The 12,569-nt window shown below is 40.1% G+C and overlaps 1 protein-coding gene across 4 annotated transcripts in view; it reads left to right on the top strand.

Annotated features, from left to right (window-relative positions):
* Positions 1-12,569, top strand: part of LOC129771077 (5-hydroxytryptamine receptor 2B-like) — a 396,880-nt gene that overhangs the window by 3,325 nt on the left and 380,986 nt on the right. The window lies entirely within an intron of this gene.

Here is a 12,569-nt window from a genome sequence, read left to right on the forward strand (position 1 = left end):
GTTTTATACGAACGGATAATTTAATGTGGAATTTTTTTGCGGTTTGTTTTTTTAATATTTTCAATTAACCTGACGAAGCTTTTTTTGAACGGATTATATTATGTAAACTATTTAATTTTTTAAATTTGTATTTATGTCCTCTCTATTATGTCCGTCATGACCCTGGTGATGATAAAGGATATTAAATTGAAAGTTTTCTAAGTGCCGGTCCGGTTTCTCGATTTCTCCGGATGAGGATATTCATAGTCAATCCAATACAAGGCTGGCGGTTGGGCTTGTGCTCTGGTGGACCATTTGGCTGCAAGGGCCTCGCGGGACCGTGTCGGCTCTGTGGCGGACATGACTGAGTGTTGGCTTGTCATTTGACATTGCAATTTTTTGAACTTATATCTGTAAATAAAGTCAGTTCTTTGTTTTTTTTTTTGGTTGGACTGATTTCAATGCTGAGAAAATAATTAAATTATCTTTTAGATAACTCGTCTCGCTCAAACCTCTGTAGGGGAAGTAGGTGGGACCATCATCATCATCTACAGTTAATTATTACAGATTAATTTTGCAGTTAATAAAATCATCAAAACCTAGCAATATCATACATTTCATACGAGAACATTTTTTTAAATTCTTTCGTAATGATAACACTGGGGCAGATGAGGTTTTGAACTTCTTCAACACCGTAGAAGGAAATTTGGCGATGTGTAGACCGAATGATTTGCTTAACGCAATACATTAGTTCACTAAAAAACATTTATCGACTCCAGGTGAACTTACATATGATTGTTTTACTTCACGTTTCTTGAATAAATTAAAGATCACTTGCTCATTTCGTTCAATATGTATTTATTAGGTTCAACTTCACCTCCTAGCCTTATTGAATGAAACAAAACCATTTGGGTTAGGCGTCGTGCTAAAAATCGCTAAAAATGAGGTCCCCTCCTCTATGTAACAAAAAGTAACGCAAGACGAACCCCCTCCCACTTATGTTACGTAACATTAATTTGTACACAAAGTCAAAGCCGTCGGAATATTTTAAAGCTTTTGGCTGGTGAAGTTTTTTTCCCCCCTCCGCCAAAGTGTCTTTGGTTTTTTTTCTTTGACCGTTCGTGGCAAGATAAGTGCCGTTAATACCCGGAACAGCGAGGAAGCAGCACCTCTCCGGCAACGCTGGACCGGCGATCTGTGAATTGGTTCCAGCGGCATCGATTTCATCATAGAGAAGTATAATAAACAACAACTTTTGCCGTCACGCTATTGTGTTTACCTCGTAGCGTGCGGCGTTGTATAGCTTCGAATAGGGGTGTTCAAGGTTGTTCGGACACCGCAAATTAGTATTTTGTTTTTTTTTTTGGAAGAATTTTTTTTTTTGAGATATATATATTTATATATTTTTCTTAAATTTCAGTTAATTATTAGTCTAAGTTAGTTTTAAGTTGAGTTTTTGAGCGCGCGTGCGTGTGTGTGTGTGTTTTTTTTCATAGACGGTTGCGCACCGTTTGCGCAACCGTTATGACATCTACCGATGCCATTGTTGCGCGGACGCGCTATTATCAATCGACCTCAAAGGGACCATGGGTTGTTTTCTTTCGGCCCAAGGGAAAATCGTTGAGAACTCTTGATATTTCAAGAGATTTGCTGTGTCAATTTTCGGGCGTCTCGATACATAAAGAGAGACCGGATAAACTGCGTGTAGAAGCACTGACTTTTGATGTGGCCAACAAGATTGTTGACCACGAAGTTTTTAACAGGGAATATCACATCTACATCCCTTCTCGAGAGGTGGCGTAGTAACCGACGCGAGTCTGAGTGTCGATGAATTGAAAAAAGCTTCGGGTTCTTTCAAAAACTCGATGATAGGTGATCTTGTAAAGATCCTGGATGTTAGAAACCTGCATTCAGCATCTTTGGAAGAAAACAAAAAAGTTTATAAGCCCTCGCACTCTTTTCGGATTACTTTCGCAGGTTCTGTTCTCCCAAACTATGTGAAAGTAGAAAATATTTTTTTCCCAGTGCGCCTGTTTGTACCACGGGTTTATAATTGTACCAACTGTAAAAAGTTGGGACACTCGTTTAGCCACTGGGGCAACAAATTTCGTTGCGGTAAATGTGGCGAGAAACATAGTGAGGATTCTTGCACACAAACAGTGGAAAAATGTATCCACTGTGGCGAGAATCCTCACCCTCTACATGAGTGCCCGAGGTACAAACAGCACTCCGATAAAGTGAAGCGTTCTATCGCTGGACGCTCCAAGCGGACTTATGCTGAAATGCTAAAGACCGCATCAGCCGCTCAAGATGAAAACCAATTTTCGGTTTTGTCATCTCAAGAATCGGACTCTGATTCTGATGAGCGTCATACTACGGCTGCACCAGAATCTTCAATAAAGGATGAATCATCAAAAAGAAAGCTCTCTTCACCAACGGTGCACCGTAAGAAACCTAAAGTGACCCTCGGAAGATTGTCTAATTCCAAGGGTAATAGTAATAAAAAAACGAATCCGAAGGCTCCTTCTCAGCCAGTTCCTGGTTGCAGCAAGGATTTTACGTCATTACCCAGAGAAGAGAGAAATGAAAACGCTGCTCCACGAACTTCTCGTAGAAAATTCGCGTCTAATCGAGGATTGATAGCTTTTTCGGACATTGTGGACTTCATACTAAACACGTTAAAAATTCAAGACCCCCTCAGAAGCTTTATTTCTGCCTTGCTTCCATCTTTAAATTCTTATCTTAAGCAATTGACTGCTTCATGGCCCCTCCTTGCATCAATCATATCATTCGATGGATAATTCCCCTAGCGTAGTAGAAGATATGATCAATGTGCTACAATGGAACTGCCGTAGTCTAGTGCCAAAACTAGATTCGTTCAAATTTTTACTTCAAAATTATGATTGTGATATATTTGCCCTCTCTGAAACATGGCTTTCTTCTGACACTGAACTCAACTTTCACGATTTTAACATTATTCGCCTGGATAGAAATGATTCTTATGGAGGAGTACTTTTGGGGATCAAAAAGTGCTACTCTTTCTATAAAATACCTCTCCCAGCTCTATCAGACGTCGAAATTGTGTCAAATAACTGCAAAGAATAAAGAACTTTGCATAGCTTCAGTATACGTTCCTCCAAATACTAACATTAGCCGTAGTCATCTTTGGAATCTAGTCTCGATTCTCTCATCCCCAGTTCTAATTCTGGATGATATGAACTCTCATGGTACTGGGTGGGGTGATCCTTATGATGACGCCAGAGCGGCTATTTTTTACGATTTATGTGACGATTTCAACTTGACTATCTTGAACACTGGTGAAGAAAACCAGCCACTCCTGGCTGGGACGATGAATGCACAAAATTGTATTTGAAAAAATCCGATGCTTTCAAAGCTTTTCGTAGACATGGAACATCCACACACTTCGAGGAATATTCAAAGCTTGAAATACAGCTGAAACAATTAATTAAAGCAAAAAAACGCGGTTACTGGCGCAATTTCATTGAAGGTCTTTCTCGTGAAACCTCAATACGAACCTTGTGGAGGGTAGCTTGCAACATGCGTAACCGCTCATCTACCAACGAGAGTGAAGAATACTCCAACCGATGGATATTCGATTTCGCGAAAAAGGTCTGTCCAGACTCAGTTCCAGCCCAACATACTCTTCGAGAAACGTCTCCGAGCAGTGGACCTCTGGACGGACCATTCTCAATGCTGGAATTTTCTATGGCTCTTCTTTCATCGAACAACTCTTCACCCGGAAGCGATATGATTAAATTCGTTCTTCTAAAAAATCTTCCCGATATCGCGAAAAGACGCTTGCTAGACTTATTCAATACCCTACTAGAAAACAACATTGAGCCACCCGAATGGAGACAGGTCAAAGTGATAGCAATTCAAAAGCCTGGCAAACCAGCGTCTGACCATAACTCATACCGTCCGATTGCTATGCTCTCGTGCATTAGAAAATTGTTGGAGAAAATGATCCTTCGAAGACTCGATCAATGGATCGAGACAAATAATTTGCTATCAAGTACACAATTTGGGTTTCGCAAGAGCAAAGGAACAAACGATTGTCTAGCGTTGCTTTCTACAGATATTCAACTGGCCTTTGCGCACAAGGAGCAACTGGCTTCAGTATTCTTGGATATTAAGGGAGCTTTTGATTCAGTTTCCATAGAAATTCTGTCAGACAATCTGGACAGATGTGGACTTCCTGGAATTTTGAATAACTTTTTGTACAATTTGTTGTCAGAAAAGCGAATGAACTTCACCCTTGGACAACTGACAACTTCCAGAAATAGTTATATGGGTCTACCCCAAGGCTCATGTCTGAGCCCCCTTCTTTATAGTTTTTATGTGAAAGATATTGACAGTTGTTTGGCAGAACAATGCACGCTTAGACAGCTTGCAGATGATGGTGTGGTTTCCGTCAGAGGTCTCCATGCCGAAAATTTGCAAAGACCATTGCAAAATTCCTTAGATAACTTGTCTTCTTGGGCAAGGAACTTAGGGATCGAATTCTCGCCGCAGAAAACCGAACTGGTAGTGTTTACTCGAAAGCGGTTCCCAGCCCAATTGCAACTTAAGCTTTTGGGCAAAAGCATTACCCAATCATTGACTTTCAAGTACCTTGGTGTCTGGTTTGATTCAAAATTCACTTGGAATACCCACATTACGTATTTGAAGCAAAAATGTCAAAAGAGGGTCAACTTCCTCTGCTCGATTTGCGGCACGTGGTGGGGAGCTAATCCGGGAGATCTCATAACACTTTATAAAACAACTATTCTATCCATTCTGGAGTATGGCTCTTTCTGCTTTCTCTCAGCAGCTAAAAGTCACCTTCTAAAACTGGAACGAATTCAATATCATTGTCTGCGTATAGCTCTTGGCTGTATGCACTCAACGCATAACATGAGTCTCGAGGTTCTGGCAGGAGTAACTCCTCTACAGAACCGATTCTGGGAACTTTCTCTCAGAATACTGGTGAAATGCGGAGTCACGAACACACTTTTGATTGAAAACTTTGAAAAAATTCTTCATCTAAATATACAATCTCGGTTTATGAGAATTTACCACCACTATATTTCGTCAGATATTTGTCTTCCATCGTTTACTCCAGATCGTGCTCACTTCACCATCAGCAGTTCCTCAATTGAATACGATCTGTCGATGAAACAAGCAATACTTGGAATCTCAGATCAGCTTCGATCAACTTACATTCCCCGTATTTTTAACCGAAAGTACTCAAAAGTCAATTGCATGAAAAGATACTTCACTGATGGGTCTCGCCTCAATGGATCCACTGGCTTCGGTGTTTTCAATGAAAATTCGAGCGCCTTCCGTAAACTGCAGGAACCTTGTTCCGTTTATGTTGCTGAGCTGGCAGCAATCGACTTCGCATTGGGGATGATCTCCAACAAGCCTGCAGACCATTACTTCATTTTCTCGGATAGTCTCAGTTCGCTTGAGGCTCTCCAGTCGATGAGAACTAGTAGGCACCCATCTTATTTCCTCACAAATGTGAGGCTGCAGATGAGTGCACTGATCGAAAGATCTTATAAGATAACCTTTGTATGGGTCCCCTCTCATTGCTCAATTCCTGGCAATGAGAAGGTGGACACTCTAGCAAAGGTGGGTGCCCAGGAAGGCGAATTGTTTGATAGACAGATTTTATACGATGAATTTTTCCAATTACTGCGTCAGAATTCCCTCTTGAGTTGGCAAACCGATTGGGACACTGGAAGTCTTGGGCGGTGGTTATATTCAATTATTCCAAATGTTTCTTCGAGAGCGTGGTTCAAAGGTTTGGACGTAAGTCGTGACTTCATTCGTGTGATGAGTAGACTTATGTCCAACCACTACTCGCTAGATGTGCACCTCCACAGAATAAATCTTGTTCAAAACAATGTCTGTCGGTGTGGAAACGGTTACGATGTCATCGATCACGCAGTTTGGCAATGTACGGATAATTACGCAGCCAGAGAGTACCTTTTGAATGCCCTTGAGGTCCAAGGAAGACAACCCTATGTTCCTGTTAGAGACGTGTTGGGAACTCGCGACATCTGCTATATGCAGTTGATCTATATGTTTGTGAAACGGTCTAGTATAAGAATTTAATGCTTTTGTGTTTTTTTTCTTTTTCGTTATTAGTTTGTTTGTCTTGTCCCCTCATCTCACCGTCGCCCACCCTCGACAGCTAGTCGAACACCAGATGCTATCCCTGGTCATTATGCACAATGCTACAGTGCGTGCGGCAACCCTCGGTTGAGACAATGATACCTCATATCCATATCCCTAACCTGACCCGTCCCACAAAAATTGTTGCCCCTCTAACCTCGAGTAAACCGCGAGTAATCGGTCGAAACCTACTAAACATAGATTTAAGATGAAATTTTTGTATAAACAAAACTTGAGTTAGCGGCTCCGCAAAGCTTATGCGATTGAGCCTTACAAATAAACGAATTGGAAAAAAAAATTTAAAGCTTTTTTTTAGTAATGAGAATATCAACGTAAAAAAATCAGATATCTGCCCGCGTCGGAATCAAATGTTCAGACGAAAGTTCTTTATATGCAAGTAGTGACTTCGGAAGAACTTTCGACAAGTTCATTTCGAACAAACCGAGATGGAAAATTAATGCTCACATCTGTTGGGATTGGTGCTTTCAAACCATCTGGCGTTTAGCTGAGAGGAACATGGACTGGTATAAATTGATGTTGATATACACAAAAATAACTACTGCTTCGTTCAACGCAGCAGTTCCTGTTGTTGCAAAAGGTCTTGGGATGTCCTTACGTGACGGGCAAACAACTCGACTTGATATTGTTCTATTTCCGCCTCGTCGACTTGGGAGTTTGCGGACTTTATAGGGGAAAGTCGGGAAAGACGGACACCCCTGTATTTTTAATTAATCACATTTTTTATTTTAAATTTGAATGATGTACAAACTTGCAATACAGTGTATCAATACCTGTGACACTTATTGTGTACACTTAGCTGGCTTTCTGTTAATTTTTTTTTAAAAAAACAAAAAAAAATCTACAGAGCGCAGCTCGATGTAAATGTTCGTCTGCAGAAGATAAGGTTCTCATTGTTATCGAGTATTTTTTTGGGTATTTTCCGCTACATGAGTGTTTTACCATCACTTCTCTTCCAGTTTATCGAAGCAACGGTGTAGTTTTATCATTTTTACTCCAGAAATATTGATGAAAATAAAATACTAATCAAGTCGGGTAAGACGGACACTTCACCGACTAAAGACGAACATTTCGTTTTTAAAACAAATTGATTATCTCCTACTTCTTTGTTTAACAGATGCCCACTAACTACGCAGCCATATATCATGGACGTATCAACAGAGCGGTTTTTAAAACGTGATCCGAATTTGTTATTCCGAATGCCAGAAGCTATTTTAGACATGGAAAAATAAGACAAATTGCAAGTCCTTCAGGTGATTTCAGTGTAGCCTTTTTGTTCGATCATTTTATGGCCTATTTGAAGACCACCAAAACTTATCGAGTACATAGACCTGAATTTTAAGATAGTGTCTATCTTTCCCACCCCAAGCGTCCGTCTTTCCCGACTCAATCTTATTTTTTCAAAAATGCCGGACACATTCATTTTGCAAAATGTCTACCTCAAAGACAAATTTTATTAGAAAAACCTAGACCCAGACCTAGACTATCAATTTGTGGTGAGATAGCTAAATATTTTCTTTGTGAAATTCACGGAAAATATCAACGTTTACTTAAGGTGTCCGTCTTCACCATCCTTCCCCTATATTCTGCTTTGACGGGATATCCATCGACTGCTAAAAATGTTTGTTACCATTTCCGGGTTCCTTGTTTCAAGTTTTTCATCCAAGTGAGATCCCTCATGTTCATGAGGAAGTATTTAACCTGCCGAGAAAGGGGGACAATCCAACTCAGTTGAATGCACTGCGTGCTGGAGATTTTGTAGCAACTAATATTGCATCAAGATTCAATTGACTAGAATGATAGATCGAAAATATCTATGATCTTTTTAATACGAGGGTTCTCGTCTGGTCCTCCATCCACATTAATTATGGTGCCTTCCTGAACAAACTGCAACGTATATTGGAACGCTGCATAGAACTACTTCAGCATGATCGAGGTGCCCTAGCTTTATTTTGCATCCTGCGATAATAGACGGAATAAGCTTATGTTTTCCAGCTACGACAGAATCATGATTCGATAGATTAACGGAAATACACCTCTTTTGGTCTCAGAATCGAAGCTAGGGGCGCTTGAATTTATTCAGGAATAAAAGAGAAATTTTGTTACGTAACGATTATGGCTACCCCTCCTCACCCTTATGTAACATTAAGTAACGAAATCTCGACCCCCCTCTCCCCTACTCGCGTTACGTAATTTCTGCACGACGCCTTATCTGGTAAAAGTCCAATTAGTATGTTGAGCTACGATTACAAGCTTTTCACTAAAGTTATGATAATCGTCTTCTTCCTTTGCTGCCTAAATTAATAGGGCCTGGTCAAGTAAAAAATTTCAATGTTTCTAAAAGTTGCATACTATAAAATCTGACTCTCGAAGCGAATCAGTGATTTTTTTTTCTAATCCGCGTAAATGAGATCAAACTGGAACATGTTTTCAAAGAAAGCAAATCTTTATATCTATAAAATCTCGTGTCACGGTGTTTGTTACCGAACTTCTCCGAAACGGCTCGACCGATTTTGATGAAATTATGCACAAAAAACTTGGTAGACATCAGAATGAAAATTTTTTTTCCTCATTTTTGCTTCAAACAATACATACAAGTGGTGGTGATTTTTGTATAAACAATATTCGAATATTTTTACCGTCGGTCGATTTTCAAACATTTTTTAAATTTATGTTGTTAAATGACAGACCGCTACACCGAACTTCCATCCACACACTCCCAAGTAACCTCAGTTCGTCTAAAGCCAGGCGCATCGACGGCGAGCTGGCCTTGAGTGAGCACAGTGAATTATTGAAATACTTCAAATCACACTTGACCAAATTACAATATCACAATCACGCTAATGTCATCAGTCCTTATGAAACACCAGCTGGAGAGGAGAGCACGTGTGTAGATTCAATGTGCAAGCGTTGCTGGAATCATAGTAGGCAACTGTACAGTGACGCGAGAAAATGTGATTCGAGGAAAAAGCGATAATTCAACGTTGACATACACGAACGACTGCGATTCCTACGATACAACTAACAAAAGCGGCGTGAGGAAGAATACTTTACCTTTCGAGGCGATATCATGAGCAAAGCCGAAACAGTCTTTGCTATTGCCAGAGAAAACCGCAATGCATTGTAATGACATGACAGCGCGTGTGTTCAAACAAAAAAAATAAGTAAAAAAAAATTTTAAGTTAAACGGTTTAATTGTGATTAAACATAATAATGTACTACAAGCTAGAAAATAATTAGGCAAGTAGTAGTTAGCAGTTATCACACCTCTCCTTCATTAGTCTAGGGCATTGATAAGACTAAAATAAAATCGTGGGACATATGATGAAGTCGCTAATTGTGGATAATGGAAATCCAACGTGCCCCACGATTTTATTTTAGTCTTATAAATGCCCTAGACTAAAGAAGGAGAGGTGTGATAACTGCTAACTGCTACTTGCCTAATTATTTTCTAGCTTTTAGTACATTATTATGTTTAATCACAATTAAACCGTTTAACTTAAAAAGTTTTTTTTTACTGTTTCATTAGAATATTTCTCTACAATAAAACCATTGTACTGTATTCTATAAGTCAAAACATTTCATTTGATACCGATATTGAGTGGATTGCAGAAAATACATAGTATGTTCTCCAAGTCAAGTTCGCTCGTTTGATACACATATCTCAATCAACCTTTTTTTTGAGATGATATGGAATCAGCTATTTTGTAGCGACGGCCAAATTGGATTTTTCAAGATAAGCAGTTTTAAAATGACAGCAGAGATAAAGGTATTTTATAAATTCGGTCAGTTCCTATTGGTCAAATTTCTATTAATGTGGGACAACCCTACATACATACAAACATACATACGAACAGTCCAAGCTAAATAAAACCGTTTGATAAAGTGATTGGCTATTTTGTGATTGCGGCCATCTTGAATTTGGATTTGTCATGATCTACTGTGATCTACTATTCAAGCCCTCTCATTTGATGCCCACCATTTGATAGTGGCAGCCATCATAGATTTGCATTTTTCATAAATAACTGTGATCTACTAGTCAAGTCCTTTCATTTGATACCCATAATAATAGGGTTTTGAGAAAATATGTAGTCCGCCATTTTGTAGTGGCAGCCATCTTGGATTTGTACTTTTCATAAATAACCGTGTTCTACTAGTCAAGCCCTTTTTTTTCCTCTGTTAGATGTGAACCACTGCGTCCATTATTCTGAACTATTGTGGTATATCCCATTTTTTTTGTACTCCGCTTCAAGCTTACCTACTGCTTATTGATGAAGAAGTAGACTGAAAGCTATAGCGAGATAGGTGCCAATCAGGAATACTCTGTTTGATAAATTTTATAATCCTGATTGGCGACGCAGACCAAATTTCCTTGGGCTCCAGAATAGCCTTATCAAGGTATTTAAGTCTGCGTCTAGTTAGAGCTCCACAATTACAGAGCAAATGTTCCGAGGTTTCGCTTTCGGTATTACAAAAACGACAAATATCATCTTGCACTAAACCTATGTTTTTGAGATGGTATTTGCTCGGACAGTGTCCTGTTATAAGGCCTGTGATTGTGCCTAAGTCTTTCTTATTAAGACTCAGCAATTGTTGAGTAATTTTAATACTCGACGTGATAAATTTTTTTGACTGGTTAAGTTGTACCGCCAACCAGTTGGCTAACACTTCCCGGTCTTCCCATTTCTTCAGCTCACCTTTCAACACACAGTCAGATATTCCACAGAATGGTTCTGGACCAGTGAAAGGTGAGCTTGAGCCGTTCCTGGCAAGTTCATCTGCTCGCTCGTTTCCCTCTATTCCACAATGGCCAGGAATCCAGTACAGTTGTACCGAACTTATCCGAGTTAGTTGCCGTAAGAGGAGAATGCATTCCCAGACATTTTTTGAGGAGCATTTAAAAGCATTTAGAGCTTTAAGTGCCGCTTGACTGTCTGAGAATATGCAGATGTTAGCATGTCTATATTTTCTTTTAAGGCAGACATTTGAGCATTCTATTATCGCAGCTATTTCTGCTTGAAAAACTGTTGGCCAGTTTCCCATAGCTACAGAAATTTTTATTCTGGGACCATACACTCCAGCACCGGTTCTGTTACCCATTTTCGACCCATCGGTATAGAACAGGATTGAACCATTACGAACATCGGAACCACCCTCATCCCATACTGAACGAGAAATCTCGATCACTCTGTATGGAATGTCGTAGTTAGACCTTTTTTTTTCTGTATTATAGTGACTTTCAACTCATTTGGCTGGTTCGTCACTTATACTTCCATTTTTGGAAGAATGTCGGGAGTGAGAATTGAACTCGTGACCTTTAGCGTGAGAGGCATGGATGTTACCACTACGCCAGATCGCCTCCTCAACAGTAGTTAGTCCTAGGTTCCATCCAATCACTGTTCATCTCTGAGGATGGTCCTACGGGTAAGAGATTTAGGATGCTCAAGTGACCAATTTTATCTCCGTCTAGTATTTTTTTTCCATTGTTTAAGCTTTAGAGCGCTTTTCTTAGCCTCTAGCTGAACATGTTGGTTCAGAGGTAGTAAGTGAAGGATAGCCTCCAGTGCCTTCGAGGGTGTGCTTCGCATTGCTCCAGTAATTGCAATGCATGCTAGTCGTTGGAGTTTGTTTAGCTTTCTTGTAGCTACAGTCTCCTTGGTCTTTGGCCACCAGACTAATGAGGCATAGGTTATTCTAGGCCGCACAATGGCAGTGTAGACCCACATTACCATTTTTGGTTTAAGACCCCATGTTCTTCCTATCATTTTAGAACATGCCCATAGGGCTGTATTGGCCTTACTGATTATTGCCTCTAAGTGCGCATTCCAGTTGAGTTTAGCATCTAGGATAACACCTAGATATTTCACTGAAGCGCTGCATTTTATTTCCACTCCCCCAAGATATAAAGACTGCTGATGCTGTTTTTTCTTTTTGGTGAATGGAATAATTGTTGTTTTTGAGGGATTTATGCTCAGACCTTTTGTGGTACACCAAGTTCAGCGGGCTTCGACCACGACCGTTTGCGCTTCACGTTGTCGTAAGTGACCCACTTTTCATCGCCAGTCGCCATCCGCTTCAGAAACGGGTCGATTTTGTTGCGATTCAGCAGCGATTCACATGCGTCGATACGGTCAAAGATGTTTTTTTGCGTCAAAGTGTGTGGCACCCATATATCGAGCTTCTTTGTGAATCCAAGCTTCTTCAAATGGTTAATAACGGTTTGATGACTTATCCCCAGCTCTTGGCCAATGCTACGGCTGCTATTATGCCGGTCTTTCTCGGCTAATTCAGCGATTTTGTCGCAATTTTCGACGACAGGCCTTCCGGAGCGTGGCGCATCTTCGACGACCTCTACACCAGAACGAAAACGTTGAAACCATCGTTGTGCGGTG

The sequence above is a fragment of the Toxorhynchites rutilus genome, chromosome 2 (genome assembly GCF_029784135.1).
Source record: "Toxorhynchites rutilus septentrionalis strain SRP chromosome 2, ASM2978413v1, whole genome shotgun sequence".
NCBI classification, from domain to species: Eukaryota; Metazoa; Arthropoda; class Insecta; order Diptera; family Culicidae; genus Toxorhynchites; species Toxorhynchites rutilus.